Here is a 17,266-nt window from a genome sequence, read left to right as displayed (position 1 = left end):
AAGAGACCCCGGAGTTGTTGGGCAGATGCTGCCGGAATCCCTTTTCTACTCTCAAAATCCTCCGAATTTCCGTGCGGTTGCAAATTCTTGATTTTTTTATTGAGTTTCGGAGTCGGGCACCACTGATTGCCGTTTCGCATTAAGAACAACAACAAAAAATTACCCGCTTCATTTTTTAGTATGCATCCCGCCATAACGCTTTCGTTTCATATAGAAACGGTTCGCTGATTTTCCTGAACTAATTGCTATTTTGGAACAAGTTTCTCTTTCATTGACATAGCCCACATCGGCGTCCCCGGCGCAGTGACTGGGTGGCTAAGGCGAATGGTTGTGGACGACGATGATATCCAGATACTTTAAAAGGGTTTAGAGTTGGGCGAGTTGGTAATGATGCATCTCGAAAAACAAACTGCGTGCAAATTAACGGGGTCAAGAACACATGAAGACGGCCGTCTTCATGTGTTCTTGACCCCGTTAATTTGCACGCAGTTTGTTTTTCGGGATGTGTTCTTGACCCCGTTAATTTGCACGCAGTTTGTTTTTCGAGAGAGAGAGAGAGAGAGAGAGAGAGAGAGAGAGAGAGAGAGAGAAAACTTTATTTAGTGGCCCGATAGTGTTCAGAGGGTCAGCGGTTGAGCACAGCTTGGACCCGACGGTGACCCCCTGTGGCCGGGCCGTTCATGGAGGTGGTTGCTGTGGCGGATCTCGCTGAAGCACTGGAGGTCCCGCACGGATCGCTAGAGCCACAAGCGCCTTCTGGATGTCCTTATTGGGGCTGAGCAGCGCGGCCTCCCAGTCTGATTCGTTGTGAATAAAATTGTCGGTCTGCATAGTGGGGCACTGCCATAACATGTGTTGCATGTTGGCCCAGACTCCGCAGGATGGACAGAACGGGCTGTATAAGCTAGGGTGTATTCTGCTGTACAGTGCTGGGGAAGGAAGGGTGTTCGTCTGGATTTGACGTAGTGTGGTCGCTTCGTATCGAGTGAGTGAGGCGTGCGGGTGTGGGTAAATGCGTCTAGCGTCCTTGTAGTAAGCTAGGACATCTTGAAAGCTAAGGAGGGGTGCTGAGAGCAGAGTAGTGGCCGGATGATCTGACGCCTGGTTGGTGAGCTCGCAGGCCAGCTCATGAGCCACCTCATTCCCCTCCAGGCCCGAGTGGGCGGGGGTCCAAAGGAGACGTATGGGAGGTAAGTGCGGGGTCTCGGGGATGGTGCGTAGTATTCGAGCAGCTGGGGGACTGCACTTGCCGTTCGTAATGTTTCGCAGGGCGGTCTGAGAGTCAGTTACGATGATTCCAGGAGAGGCACTGCGAGCGATTTGTACAACCGCAAGGGCGATGGCTGCCTCTTCTGCGTCTGTGATGTCGCCATGGGGCAAGGTGCATGGGACTTCCTGGTTATTGGGAAAGTTAGATGTGGCAGCGCAAAGGGCGGGGCGTCCTTTATATGGGGAGGCGTCCGTATACCACACATGTGAATGGGTCTTGAGGAGGCGGGTGAGGTACCTCGTTCGTGCCCGGCGCCGACCGTCCTGCGAGCCCGCTTGCATGTTCTTGGGAAGAGGGGGCGCTTCTATCACCGCTTGTAAAAAGGCAGGCACGGGTTGCGCAGAAGGGTGTTCAAATGGGACCGTGCGGCCTAGCCGTTGTAGGATTTTTCTGCCCGTAGGCGTGAGTGCGAGGCGGTGCATGTGAGAAGTGCGCTGAGCCTCGATTAACTCATCAGCTGTATTATGGATGCCAAGCTCCAGAAGGCGGTGGGTAGGGGCCGTTCCGGGAATTCCTAGCACCTGCTTGTAGGTACGGCGTAGAATTATATTGAGCTTTTCTGTTTCAAGTCGAGTCAGCAGGAGATAGGGGGTGGCATAAGTTATCTTGGAGAGTATGAAGGCTTGCACGAGGCGAAATAGAGTGTGTTCGGAAATTCCCTGCCGCCGATTAGCTACCCGAGTGAGCATGCGCCCGACCTGGGTGGCATGAACATCGAGGCGGCGGATGGTTTCTGAGTTGAGACCGTTTGCTTGAATGTGCATCCCCAATATCCGAATAACGGGAACCTGAGGTATGGGCGTTCCCCTGCTAGAGTATAACTGAATGCTCTGGTGGGGTGGAGGGGTGTGACGGCCTGGGTAGATAACTAACAATTCAGATTTTTGTGGAGAGCACTGTAGCCCCTTGCTGTTGGCGTAGCATTCCACTGTCCCGATGCCGGCTTGAAGGGCGTCCTGGATGTCGCCGTCTCTGCCCCCGGCTATCCATAGAGTAATATCGTCCGCGTATAAGCTGTGTCGGAGATTAGGTATCTGGGCTAGGGCTGGCGGGAGATCCCGCATCGCCACGTTAAATAGGAAGGGCGAGAGCACTGATCCTTGGGGAGTCCCCACATCGCCCAGCAGGATGGAATCGGTTTTGAGGTCCCCGATTGCAAGGCGTGCCGTACGGTGAGATAGAAAATCCTGTACGTAGTTGTAGGCTCTTGGGCCGACGTTCATGTCCGTGAGGCCGCGTAGGATGGCGTCATGGGCTACATTATCAAAGGCACTCTTGAGATCCAAACTAAGGACGGCCCGCGTGTCCCGTGGCGAGGTTCCGGTGCCCAGTATGATGTCATGGTGTAGCTGTATCAATACGTCCTGCGTAGAGCGTCCCTGGCGGAAGCCGTACATGGTTTCGGGGAGTAATTGGTGTGTTTCCACATATGCAGTAAGACGGTGGAGAACCATGTGCTCGAACAACTTCTCTAAGCATGATGTTAGCGAGATGGGACGAAGGTTCTCGATTTTCAGGGGCTTTCCTGGTTTTGGGATGAATACGGTGATCGCACTTTTCCAGTCATCCGGGACCACCCCGTCTGTCCAGCATTTGTTGAAGTAGGCTGTGAGTGCCGTGACAGAGGCGTCGTCCAAGTTCCGAAGTGTCTTATTGGTGATCCCGTCGGAACCAGGTGCCGATTGCGTACGTAGTTGGGCCATGGCTCTGCGGGTGTCAGACTCTGTGTACGGTGCATCAAGCGTCGGATTGGCTGTGCCGTGATATGTGCGTGCAACCGACGGGGGCGCTTGAGTAATGTAGCGGGCTCGGAGCGCTGAAAGGAGTTGCTGGGGCTCGTCTGGATATTGGTGCAGGAGTTTGAGAAGTTCCTGTCGTTGGGATGTTCTGCTCTTGGTGTCGTCAATGAGATGACGGAGTATACGCCAAGTGCGTGAGGCACTCATATTAGTTCCCAGATGTTGGCAGAATGAGTACCATTGCTGTGCCGTTACGTGAGCGGCGTGTTTCTCTATCTCGCATTGAAGTTGTACAATTCTACGGCGGAGCGCCCTGCTACCCGGTCGGGCACGGTACCGTCGCTGGAGGCTAGATTTGGCTTCCCACAACCGTAGCAGACGGGAGTCCGCCTGTTGGATCTGAGCTTCCTGTGGTATTGTGCGGGTGTGGTGTTGAACGTCCTGCCGTAGCTGGGCCACCCATTCCGAGATATTCTCTATGGGCTGAGCGAGTTCGGTGCCCTGCAGTCGCGCCTTGCGGAACTCCGGCCAGTCAACGAGTTGCTGAGTATCGCCAGCACGACGTCTGCATAGCGGCGTCTCTAAGTGAATGCTCAGGATGTAGTGATCACTACCCAGGTCGACCCTAGTGTTGGTCCAAGTAACGGAACGGTGGTGATTTCGAATAAAGGTGAAGTCGGGGGTGGTGTCCTGTGTGGTACTCGTACCCCGCCTTGTGGGTTGCATCGGATCGGTCAAGAGCGTAAGACGCTCTTGTTGTGCATCAAGCCATAAGCGGGTGCCCTTCGCTGTGTTCCGTCCGTAGCCCCATGCTGTGTGTGGGGCATTGAAGTCGCCCAGGACAAGGAGCGGGGAATGATGGCCTGCCAGATCGGCCGCACGTCGAAAAAGTTTAGAAAAACGGTGAGCCTGCCGGGGGCTGCTGTACGTATTAAGTATAAAGACGCTGCTCTTGCGCTGGCCCGTGGTGAAAACCAGTTCCACCAGCACGTGATCGGCCCCCTCGACTCCCATGGCATGTTGTATAACTGGGATATTGCGACGGACCAGCGTGGTGACCAGGTGGTGGGGGCGGCTGGCAGGGGCAGTATCTAACGGGGCAAAGGCACGGTAGCCTGCGAGTTTGGAGGTGCCATATGTCTCTTGTAATGCAATAACATCTGGTACAGCGTCGTTCCCCACTGCATTTAGGTGCTGTTGAAGGACGTCGCGCTTCTTTCGGTAGCTTCTGCAGTTCCATTGCCAGATAATTATGCTGCTATAGGGCCGTCGGTTATCTTGTCCCATGTTAATCCCCGAGAGTATTCTTAGGTAATGCAATATGCTCTAGGAATGTGCTTGTGTTGGGCTCAGGGGTGGGACGCGTGTACGGCTTGTGCTTAATTGGGCCGCCGCCACCGGAGACCGGCTGGCTCTGCGTGTTTTCTAGAACCGAGATTCGGGCTTTCATGGCTGAGAATTCTTTTGCGATAGTATTGGTGAGATCCGTGATCATGCCCTTGAGCTCCTCCAGGCGGTCGTTCATTGCACGTTCGGTTTTCTGTTCGAATTGCTGTAGTTTAGAGTCCACGACTTGCTCAGTTGTATACTGAGCATCCTTGGGTTTAGCATCAAGTCCCTTACGACGTTTGGAAGACTGTATAGAGGCGATTTCGGGCTCCGAGTCGGCGGGTGTGGGTATGTCGCTGGGGAGCTCACTGCGTGCAATTTCAGATGGGGTGTGCCGGGCTGACTCGGAAGGAAGTGTAGTAGTGGTGTCCATGTTCTCCTGGGACGAGAGCTGTCCTGCCGCCTGTCGGGCGAGTTGTGTACGTAACTGAGTGTTCTCTTCCACTAGGAGTTCAATCATTTGCCTGAGCTTAACTAATTCTTGCTGTACCGGGTCTACCTTATGTACGTGCTGTGTGGACTGGGAGGCCAATTCTGCCCAGCTCACCTTAGGGGGCGCAGCGAAGCTTGTAGCGCCTGATGCTGGAGACCGGATCTGGCGTCGGCCGGAGCAGCTCCGCTGGCGAGTGGGAGACGAGGTGGGATGGCGAGCGGTAGACAAGCTCTGGCGCTGTTCTGGAGGAGGGCTGTGCTGGCGTCCACTAGGTTTAGGCGTCGGAGAGCGTCCGAGCGTGACGAGGCCCCCCTTGTTTGTAGATCTTCGCTTAGAGCGGGAGCGGTGCTGAACCCCTTGGGGTGCGGCGGGGCCTGCGAGACGCGGGACGGAGGTCGAACGGTCCCGTGGGGTGCCTGAGGTATCCCGGTCCTTGCTGTGAAATGATCGTCCGGGAGTGTGCCTTCGGTGTCGTTCTTGATCCCAGCGGCGTCGTTGCAATAGGTAGGGGGTGCGATACCGCTGTTTGCACGTTTTGTCGCCCGTCTTGTGGTCTAGGCCACAGATGGCGCAACGTGGGGTGCAAGGATGGACAGGAGTTGGATCGCGAAGACCACATACCGGGCATACTTCGAGAGTATAATTGTCTGGTTTGGGGCAGACGTCGATACGGTGTCCATATGCTGTGCAGCGCTCACAAACTTCGTGCTTTTTCTTATGCAGATAGCATTTGTATTCAGTCCCACGGTAATAGACGTAGTAGGGGACGGTGCCACCCTCGAAAGCGATAATCACTGAGCGGGACGTGCCGAGGCGTCGGGCTTGCAGGATGGTAGGGTTGCGGCTGTTGACGAGACTGCGGGTGATGGCGTCGGCGTCATCAGTATCCGGAATATTGTGTATGACGCCCTTTGCCGTACCTTCGGGTGGGGCCGTGTAGGCGCTCACTGCATGAGTTCGGTCCCCGAGACGAAGCGAGTCGATGCGCCCATAGAGAGTTGCTCTGGTCAAGCTAGGTGTGCTGACGACGATGACGTTGCGGAGGTTGTTAATGCGTAAGGTGTCGGCTAGCGCTTCTTCCAGATTCACGCCGGCTGCGTTGCGGATGCTGTCGTGGAGCACGGCGTGGCTGCATCGTTGTAAGTCGAGATTATTCTTCGGGCGGAGAATGATTTTCACGTCGGTCGGTGGAAGTTCCGGAGCTCGACGCTCTTGGCGACGGCCGCGAGACTTGGAGCGAGGGCGGCCATCTTGCCTGCCTCTTCTGGCATCGACGTGGTAGCCGGCGCCATGTTGTCCTTTGTTCGGCGACATTAGGGTTAGCTGGGCCAGCTCACGGCGGCCTCGTCGGCGGTAGCTTTCGATCCAACCCGCAGCATTATTATAATCTTCAGGTGAGATAGACTCACCCTCGATCTCGACAGTCGGCATGTCGGCGGCTGCTTCAGACGATGGAGCTCTGCGAGCGGTGTCACGTAGCCGTGGCGGCGAGCACGGCCGCCTCGCCGGCGGTCACACTGCTGAGTACCGCTGCTCACCGTAATAAAAATCACCTCGCCGGGTAGCGGAAGACTTGCGGAAGACGATCGAGTGGTCCGCGGCTCAATCGAGGTAGATAAATGCCACTGGGAGTTAATTAGACGCGGAGCCGTTGTGAGATGCGACTGCTCGTCATGGCCCCCTACCGGCGGCCTCCTTGTTTTTCGAGATGCATCCAGATACTTACCGCCGACTATGTAGGCATCACTGAGCCATCAGTGCTGGCTCCGTAATTATTGAAGCGAAGCTCTTTGCCTCACTGATGGCGACCGTTCACACCAAAAGGAAATGCAGGAAAGCCAACTTACACATTCGCTTCCCACAAAGGCACTTCAAAAGCACTAAAATAAACTTCCGTAATCGGGACGTAACCTGAGTCCCTCGCGTTGTAGAGCTGACGTCTATCCGATTGCGCCGTTCCGCGACCGTCAATGCGGTTGTGATTTTGGACTTTGAATCCGGTGCCGTTGGAGAAAGCTTCGCGTTTGAACCATCTTTCTGTTGAGAAAGGGTCTTTAATTTTTTGCAAATGTGCTTCGATTAGAAGAGCGTAATTTCCGCAGCCGTATGCCTAACTCTTGCAGCTAGACACATGTATTGCGATCTTAATTGGTGGAAATATTTAGGGGGGTTCCGGAGCAGAGATTGGGGCCTAATAATGTGGAGATAGGATCTGCTGCGCCACATAATTTCAGCCGGCAGCTAAACGATGCCATCTTGGCCTCGTCGCCATGCCTAGTCGCTAGGAAGTAACTGCCATCATGTGGACAACTATGGCCGACGCATAACTGTATGTCAACGGCGGTTGCCGTAGGGGGCGTTCTAGTGGAGGAATTCTCTGCAAAAGTATTGTTGAAAAAAAAAACCGCTGCTGAAAACATGTTGAACTTGCCCCTTCAGTGGACACTTAGCTTGGAAACAGTACGATAGGGGACCACGCGTGCATAACATAAAAGTGCCGGGAATGGGTAGCAAAGACACAGTAAATCTCTAATTGACATTGAAGACAAACGAAAATAGCGCACGCAGCCTTCCAAGATTAATAAACTGCACTTAGTTGTTGTGCATCCTGCATTATTTCAAACAAAAGAGCTGTAATTCGTGACTTTTCAAGAAAGATGCTTTGTGAATGCACCGGGAGTTTTGTTGCTGCTGAGAATCTACTGGTCAGCCATTAAAAGTCCTTGAAAAGCATTGAAGTTACCTCGTTGGACCTAGCTTGAAGCTTTTTTCTGAAGGCTAGCCATATAGGATGTCTAGCTGCCAAGAGATGCTCGTTCCACCATCGCCGTGCCATTGCATCGCATAGAGCAGTGCAGCGCATAAGTGGCTTCGTTTCGGGCTCAGCGGTAGCGGCCAACTACACCTGTGTCGACATAAGATTGGTTTCTTGGCGAGGGGGAATGGGGTGATCTCCAGTATTTTAGCAGCATTAAAAATAAAAAGGAGCGGGCTTCCTGTAATCTTACCACGATACAAACAGGAAAATATATAAAAGGAGGTGGTCCTGCGTGAAAACTTAGTGGTAGTTGGTTGTGTTTCCTATGCTTCCTATTACTAACAGAATGAATACGTTCCTGTTACTGAAAAACCTTACATACCAGACTGATTGCTGGATATTGCACAATAATTGAAACTGCACGCAACCTCTGTTAGAATACCCTCGCTGTACCCCCGACACCCGGATTCTTCTTTAATTCATCTGTGCCAGATTAGCTATTCTTGGTTAGCTACTTTACTAAAATGCACCAGCTTACACAGGACGAAAACCTCAGTCCTTACAGCATATTTTAGACGTTTGTCAGTCCCCTTGACCGTAAGCATGGTACCTTATTCATCATTACGTGGTATTCATTAAGCGCATTTTGTAGCGTAAGCTACACTGGCCGAGGTTTGGCAGTTTCGCGTGGACCTTGAAGGGCTCTTGTGCGCAAGCGCGAAGAGCATTGGATTGGATTGGATTGGATTGGATCGGATTGGCTTGGCTTGGCCTGGCTTGAATTGTATTAAATTGGATTGTATTGGATTGGATCGGAAATCCAATCCAATTGGAGTACGGGTGTGTAGACAATTGGGTCTGCACATTCGCCGGTCTGCGCATTCCAGAGGAGTGACGTCATAGCAGCGGCAGACGCACTGGCGCCGGCACGTGCACAGCTGTGCGCCTCCGTTGCGGAGTAGTCAAGTCTGACGCTGCACCGGAGCCGCTTGGTAGCCATTTCGCGTGGTTCCTGGAGAGCCGTGCTGCGCATGCGCGAGGAGCAGTAACTGTACCGGGCTGGACGCTATTGGACTGGAGTGGAGTGGATTGGATTAGATTGAAAATCGTTTTAGCAGCAGTAAGCCCGATAATCAGCTAATCCTAGACAACCAGGAAGCCCAAGAATAACCAGCTCAACCTTAGCTCACGCTACGTATATCCTGGCATAACCGAGCTAAGTCACTGCTAATTTTTTGAGTATCTATTAGACGATATATCTTTACACCTCATTGCTTATATCGCATACTTACAACCTGGCCCTCTACACTAGCCATCTTCGTTTTCTTATGTTTAATTTCACGATAATTCTTACTGATCAATTTCAGTCTACGTTTACGCCACAGCCATTAAAGAACTTTTGCTTAGCGCTCTTTGCCCTAGCTGGCTTCGTCATCATCATCATTATTACGTGGACCAGGCTATGATGTGCGAAAAGCGGATATGATGTGCTTCCTATACACTGCAGTGGGGACCATTAAATCCTTCCGATAACGCGAGAATCCTACACGTGCCGTCGAACACGCTACTGACTCACTGATGTATCATATTATTTCCAATCATGATGTTCCTATTCAAAGTGGCATTGTTGAATGTAACATCGCGGATCATTTTCCTGTGTTTCTCACGCGAGTAAAAAAAATAATGGTCCATTGTTTAAACAGAGATGCATTTTCGCTAAAGAAATGTTCACAGGCACCCTTTCAAATGTCACCTGGTCTAATCTGTACTTAAATACTGACGCTGATGCAGCTATCGAAAAGTTTATCTCAGTTTTCACGAATGTTGTAAGCAGTTGCACTACAGTAAAAACTTGATACAGGTGATACGACGCCCCTCGTAGTCCCTGGCTTTCGCAGTCACTTTTACGCTGTTTACAAAAGAAAATATTTTCAAGAAAATCAAGCGTCAACCTTTTAACAGTAATCTTAAAGAACACTACAAACGTTATGCTTCAACTCGGTCGTCCCCACTTAAAACTACCAAACAGCAATATTATAAACGTCAGCACCAATTTCGCGGCCGTGACACAAAGAAAAAGTGGAAACTATTTATTGAGTTTTTAAATAACGCTGATCAAAAGGAAGCCATTTCTTCATTTATGTATAACGATTCTTGTATTGTTCACCCAAAGGGCATTGCTAACGCCTTCAGCACATATTTTGCAAATATCCCTGATTCACATTCTAATACTTATTCGCTCCGTTTCGCCACTGTGATAAATCCTTCTCTCTTTGCCTGCTTCTCCAGAAGTTGGGTTTGTTATTGAGCTGCTTAAAGCTAAGGCCCTGGTTTGGGAGGCATACACGGTGCACATATTAAGCTTGCCGGAATTCTTATTTCTAATGTGTTTAGTCGCATTTTTAATTGGGTTTTTCAGACGGTTGTCTTTCCAAATTGAAATTGGCAAAAATTTGTTCCAGTACTCTAAAAGGGGGGTCACCGCTTAATTGAATACTACAGTCCCGTTTTCATCCTCTCATTTTGATATAAAGTGTTGGGAAAACTAATTGAACTAAGACTCTGCCGGTATTTTACCAAATTTAATTTACTCAGCAATTGTCAGTTTGGGTATCGCTGTGGTTTATCTACTGAACGCGAAATTGCTTGTTTCACTGATAAAATAAGTATTTTATTGATTGTGGTAATTATGCCTGTTCCGTTTTTATTGACTTATCGGAAGCTTTCGATTCGATTGATCATAACATCCTACTGAATAAACTGCAGCTTTATGGAATTGTTGGACCATTACTAACTCTTTTGAAAAGCTTTCTTACAAATAGGCGCCAGGTCGTCGGCATTAATGGTCACTCATCACTACCGGCTAATATACAAAAGGGTGTGCCCCAGGGCCAATACTGGGACCTCTTTTATTCCTGATGTATATAATGACTTGCCCCAGTGTTTAACACCTTCACAATGTATTGAGTATGCTGACGACACAACTATTTTTCTTGTGACAACGATATTAAAAATTTACTCTTCAAATTAGAAACTGACTTTCTCTCACTAGACAAATAGTGTTCAACAAATAAATTATGTATTAACGTTAGCTAAAACTGCTTTATGATCCATTTCTCACCTAACAAATCACTTCCCGCTTTTCCAAATGTTCAGTTATTTTCTGGAAAACTTGCCTTTTGCAGCATTGCAACTTTAGGCGTTGTCCTCGACTCAATTTGACGTTTAATCAGCATGTGATTTCCATTGTTAAAAAGGCGTCCTTCAGCTACAGAGCGTTTGTTCGCGCACGACGAAGTGAAGTGGTGCTTCACCCACTGCGCTGCTCTACGTGTTATTTTCGTAGTTTCAACAGCGATTGCATTTCTCGTTCACCGGTTATGCTGCCCGCGGGTGCCCTGGGGCTGGCAGGTCTGCCACCTGGATCGCTTGTCGACGTGCCACACGAGACTGGACATGGTGGCATAGGCCTACCGGCCGTACGCGCGGCCCCAGCTGGATACTCTCTGCAGCCGCCAGCAGGCTTGTCGCCACCTGTGCTGTCCTTGTCTCGTCACGTCATGCCTCCTGTAATTACTTCGGGCTCCCTACCGCACGTACCCGCGCGACCCCGGGCTGGATACTCGCGGTGTGCCTCGTGTAACTACCCCTGGTGCAGACAGTGTTTCGCCCACGGCTGAACTCCCCCCAGCTACAGGTAGGCGCACCGACGGTTGCTAACGTGTTGCAGGCAGAGCCCAAGGGTGTTACCGAAGAAGATGCTATGATTGACAAGGAGTCAATCTGCTCTGACACTTCTGGAACCATTATTTATTCATACGCTGAAGGCGAAGCAACGGAAGCTGACGGGGATGGTAAATTTCAGCTCGTGAAAGGCAAGCGACGTCGACGAGGGTCGAAAGGTTCTCTGTCAACCGCGGACGACAACACTCGAGTGAACATGCCGAGACACGGCCTCACTGTGATTCTGAAACCCAATGATCCCGCCAAGATCATCCCATGCTTCAATCCACTATCGCTGAAAGGCCTCCTTTGAACTCGTAGCTCCTGATGGCGTGTTATAGCTTCGGCCGAACTATAGGCTCTATCTTTTGTCGGTCGACACGAGAAATGTTGACACTAAAGCACGTGTGTTGTAAATCATCAGTATCATAGGCATCCCTGTGAAGTCCTATGAGCCGCGTCCGGGAAACTGCGCAGCTGTTCTCATCAGAGGGTTACCAGTTGAAACTTCCGACGCTGAAATAAGAGAGAACCTACTGCAGAGAACGTCTGTGAAAACTGTGCGTCTTCTGGGGAAGACGTCGGATACCATATTCATCGTCTTCAACACCGACACAAAGCCTGAGTATATGATCCTAGGCTATACCAGGTACACAGTGTTCGACTACACTGAAAACCAAAACAATGCTCTTGATACCAGCTGTTCTGAAACATCGCTGGAACATGCAACCGGAAAAACCACTGCCCTCGCTGCGGAGGTGATCACGATCGGGCTGATTGTAAGGCTGAAGAACTTGGATGCTCCAACTGTCGACAGACGCATGAGGCTGCTTACGCCTCTTGTCCTACTCTATGCCAAGAGAACATATACAGGTACAAAACCTAAACAAAGTTGATTACAACGCGGCAAAAGCGGCTGTCCTTCCTAGCGAAAGTTCTACGCATCATGGCACCAAGAAGGCCCAGGTGAAGAAACAGGATCAACCACCCAATGTAGCTACAGTTGATGACTTCTGCGACTTACCATCGCTTCCATCTCAGCTAACGGACAACAGCTGAGCCGCAATCACATCATCTGCCTTTAGTCCAGACCCTGCATAACCGCCCTCAACACCACTACGGATGGCATGGAGGAGTCCTTGGCGAGCCCAAGCAAACCAGCTGCAACAGCTGCCCACTCATACTTCAAGCTCTTCATGGCAAATGCTGCTGGACGCGGTGCGGTCCTTCCTGACTCCTTTCACGTCTCCCGTGGTCCGTGCGATCTGAACATTACTCCATGTCGCCGCTCCCCTCATACAGCACTGGCATTGAGCATCGGCACGGCCATGCACCGAGAAAATATCCGGAATCGGGTGACCATACTTCAGTGGAATGCCTGTGGGCTACACTCACGATTCTCTGACATCCGGCAATTTGTCAGCAAGCACCGCTTCTCGATAATCGTCAAATCGGAAATTAACCTGCACTCCAATGTTAGAATTTTCGGCTATTCGCTTTTATAATCAACAACCGACATGGAACGAAGCAGGATCCTACTAGAAACTCGCAATGGCCTCGCATTTGTTGTTCACAGTGTAGCCCAGGACTCTTCTAACGAGGGCGTCGCGGCTACGGTGCAACACAAGGCCGTAAAATTCAGTCATCAACGGCTACATACCTCCTCGAGGCGCTTTGACACCAAGCGTTTGCATTCTATTCTGGCCACCACGCCACCACCTCATGTACTGACGTCTGACTTCAATGCACACCACCCGGCTTGGGGCAGCAGAAACACATGATCTCAGGGAAACCGCCTTTTAAACGTCGCTACAAACGCTGGATTGCACATCATAAACAAGGGCAGCGCCACATTTGTCCGTGGAAAAACATCGAGTGCCTTGGATAGGACGATGATATCTACCTCCCTGCTGAAAACTGCGTCGTGGTACACCGACGTGGAAAGCTTTGGCGGTGACCATTTGCCCACATATAGAGCAGGTAATCTCTGGAGGTCCACAAAAGCTCAGTGTGCACGGCACAATTTGGGAGAAAAGTTCCGAGATTTTCTGGAGGACGGCCGTGCCACTCTTCACACGCACGAGAAGTTTGCTGACGCTGTTTCGAACGCGAGGGTTGCATCCAAAAGACGCTGTTTGCTCCACAAGGAGGTATTAGAAATAGACATCGAGTACGAGCGACTTGGTGCACTTCGTGCTCGCCGCTATGCTCTCCTGCGAAAAACGGCGTCTCCTAATGATATTCGAACAGCTAGACGGGCGCATAAACATGTTCAAAAACACATTCGCAAGCTCGTAAACAGCGCTGGAATCAGTTCTTCTCTTGACGGGATCCACGCAAGCCACTCCCGCGTACTTGGCAAAGGTATTGCACCTTGAGAAATCCACCAAGCCCACTTCACCTGTTCTCATCCGCGGCTCTAATTCGCCTTGCTGGATAGACACTGCGTCAGTGGTAAGGTCATTGAAGACCATTTTTCCTGTTTTTTTCTAATCTAAAATTTAACTCGAGGTCGGTGGCTTCCTGGCAGCTAACATTTATTAGACGTTGCCTATTGGTCTGGTTATCAGCTAAAAGAACAATGTCGTCGGCTTATAACATTCCCGGAGTACGCTGTTGTACCACTTCGCCTTGCAGCATATGGGTTAGGCTAAACCCTACTTGACTTTTTTTAGTTTCTTTTCTAACCCTGCCATGTAAAGCATGAACAGTATTGGGCTCAAAGGGCATCCCTGTTTTAGTCCCCGATGGGTGTTGACCTGCTGGGCGTATTCCTGTCCTTCCAATGTGAGGTGCACTCTATTGTCTTTATAGATCGCCATAAGGAACTTATTAACTCGTCATCTAATCCCTGGAGTTTCAGCATTTTCTTCAGCAGTTCTCTGTTTACGTTGTCATTTGCCCCTTTAATGACCAAGAACTGAATCCATAATGGTCTATTCTGCGCTTTCGCAGTTTCAATGCACTGCGTTATCACGAAAAAATTATCATCCAGTCGCCTGTCTTGTCTAAATTCATTCTGCACTTCCCCAAGTATTTCATTTTCTTTCACCCGTGCTTGAATTTCTCATTTAATCGCCTGCATTATGAACCTATACACCACTGACGTTACTGTGAGTTGTCTGCATGAATCAATACTGGCTTTGGCACCTCTGCCTTTATTAAGTTCATCGTACTTTCTAACCAGTCCTCTGGTATTTGTTTGGTTTGTATCGCGTTATCTATTGCCCTCATAAACGATGCCTTACTTTTAGGTCCAAGCAGGTTTATCAGTTGCATTGGTATTCCGTCCAGACCCACTGCTGTCTGGGCTGTCTAATGAGGTTGCCCCTGCGCTTCATAACCGCAGCCGGCTGTTCCTTCGCGCGGGACAAAGAGCGCGTTACGGCTGGTATTTTGAGCATGACACAACTCGTTTCAGTAAGTTTCCGCACTTAATGTGCTTGCAAATTACTGCAGCGACAACCAACTAGATGAAAAGGAAACACTGTATCGCGCGGTAGTTGTGATCTCTTTTCAAAACGTGCGCGCGCGTTGAAATCTGGGTCCGTAGCTTCGGCGGAGGGATACACTACGGAAGTTATTGCCGTTCGTAACGTGTACCCGGTTATGGGCGCACGGTGTAAACATGCAGCTGTTTTCTGTTGGCATATGTGGCCCCATTAGGCATTTTCAGAATGCGGCGCTCCCAGAAAGACCAGGTGGTCTGCAGGGGCTGTGAAAGCTATAAACACTGCCAGTCGACATTGAGCCATGATCCGCTCGTCGCAGCAGCACATGTTTAAAATGCATGTTTTTCTTTTGTGGCGTTGCTATTTAGGCGCTTATGGATTATGTTTAGTGCTCCAACGGGAAGGAAGTCTGCCGTCTATATAGGGTGAGATGGCCGGTGCGAGGACATAAAACCCAACAATGGATTCCTCGACCTCTACAGCTGCCGCGGTAAGAGAACGATCCTTTTGGGAGACTTTTAAAGTTATATGGTGTGTGTCAGCCCGAAATATCTAGCTCATACATTGTGCGACCATGTAATGGCTAGTCACGTCTATAATGTTCCGGAAGCCTTTCAGGTAGTAAAAAGCATTTCAGCGGCCTCCGGAAGCATCACTCCGTATCTACGGTAGCATTTCTTCAGAAGTGCACCGTTCGTCATGCCATTGTCTGCGGTATCGTTTGTGGACCGCCCAAAAGAAAGAAAGAAAACACATTACATGGCCTGACGTTTGCAACCATTTCGTCAATGACCAATCGTGTTTCGTTAATGCCGCCCCGGAGCGAGCCTTTCGGCTGAGGATAATTTGGATTATAAAAATGAGCGCAGGCGGCTAACATCCGCTCCTGACTTTAGACATAATCGGAAGCCTTGTCATAGCAGTGGTGAATGCAGATCCTCCATGAGTATATTGGATTTCCAACTACGGGGAATTCGCAAGCAGTGCGGCCAGATTTTCATTTTTGTTCGTTTGTGTGGAGAAACGGTTGGTGTTTCGTCGGCGGGACGGCGGCTGCACATTCGCGGGCTACTGACCCTTGCGCGGCGCTGAAACAAATCCCTCCCTGGGAGTTGCGCGAATCTCATTCTTCACGTAAAGCATACGCAAGCCAAGGGCACAGCAGCGAGACGGTGTACGCGCGCCGGATGTTGGTAAAAAAAAATACGCCTGCCAAACTCTGTCCGTAAATAGCGCAACTTCGCACAGTGTCGGCCGCAATTTTGTACCGTGCCTCGAGCAACCCCTACCCCGGCAGCTGATGCAGTAACGGAGCTGGGTTCCACTTATGGGTGCGCCTTTTTTCACTCCAAGTAAGAAAAAATCTACAGAAATTCTCCAGAGTTCTCTACTAATGCGTAGCATCGTATGCCGCTAGTGAAGCCAAATGTTTTGGTATTTCTAAATCCCGTCGGACCAATCATCTCCATTTACTCTATTATAACTATCACAGGAGGAACTTTCACGAAATCTGCATTACTGTGGAAATACAGGGCGTTACACGGTTCGCCATTTTACGTAATATTTTTTATATTTTTCTTATTTTCTTAGGGTCTCAAAAATTCTTCATTTGACCAAATATCTTCATGTACTCTAACATAACGATTACCGGGGAAACTTCGACAAAATCTGCTTTGTGGAAATTCAGGGCGTTGCCTTGTTTGCCATTTTCCGTAATATTTTTTTTTCTTATTTTTGAGTTTTTCCAAATTTCGTTGGACCAATTATTTCCATTTACGCGCTGTTATAACGGTTATATTTGGCACGTTTACGAAGTCTGCATTATTGTGGAAAATTAGGACGTTATACGGTTTGCCAATTTCGGTATTTTTTATATTTTTATTATTTATTATTCAAATTTTTTCCGGACGAATTTTCTCCCTTTACGCTATTAAAATGATTACATTTGGAACTTTCACGAAATATCCATTATTGCGGAAATGCAGGGCGTTACATGGTTCGCCATTTTCCTTAACTTTCTTATATTTCTTTATTTTTTAGTTTTTCAAAACTTCGTTGAACCAATTGTCTCCATTTACGCTATTGTACCATTAGAGGTGGAACTTCCGCGTTATCTGCATTTTTGTGGAAATTCAGTGAGTTGCACGGTACTGGCTGTCGGGTATTCGGAGAAGAATGCTGCGCGTTATAATTGGCGCAGCCTGCACTAATGATGCCAGGCTGGAGAAACAGCAGAGCTGGTGGCCCCTCTCCCTTCATTAGAGACACGGCTGTTTCACCTCACCTCATCTTTTCAACTTGCCGCTGAAAGTTCCGCATAACTGGCGGCCCGGATTGTTTTGTCCGCACGCTTTTACATCTCTCCCAAAGTGGACCTCGTGAGCACGCGCTAGAACCCTCGCCAGCCGGATTCCAGAACTCTGCGTCTGTAGCGCGAAGTCAGCGTCTGTGCTCCCCACTTCCGCCGCCAACCCGCTTGAACTCGTGAGTAGAAGAGCACGC

General features: G+C 49.8%; 1 protein-coding gene across 4 annotated transcripts in view; it reads left to right on the top strand.

The window, feature by feature from the left end:
* The window catches only part of LOC144175581 (proton-coupled zinc antiporter SLC30A2-like), a 112,945-nt gene that overhangs the window by 39,328 nt on the left and 56,351 nt on the right, over positions 1 to 17,266 (top strand). Inside the window, exon 1 of one of the 4 annotated variants that reach the window (XM_077704642.1) lies at positions 16,017 to 16,116. The exons of the other annotated variants lie outside the window; for them this stretch is intronic. The gene's annotated coding sequence lies outside the window, so the exon portion shown is untranslated. Of the gene's footprint in view, positions 1 to 16,016; positions 16,117 to 17,266 lie in introns of those variants that run through there. 4 annotated transcript variants of the gene reach the window in all.

The sequence above is a fragment of the Haemaphysalis longicornis genome, unplaced genomic scaffold (genome assembly GCF_048455015.1).
Source record: "Haemaphysalis longicornis isolate Haplotype H1 unplaced genomic scaffold, Haemaphysalis longicornis Haplotype H1 scaffold_3, whole genome shotgun sequence".
Lineage (NCBI taxonomy): Eukaryota > Metazoa > Arthropoda > Arachnida > Ixodida > Ixodidae > Haemaphysalis > Haemaphysalis longicornis.
Note: the sequence above shows the minus strand (reverse complement) of the source record. Positions and strands in the feature narration are given on the sequence as shown.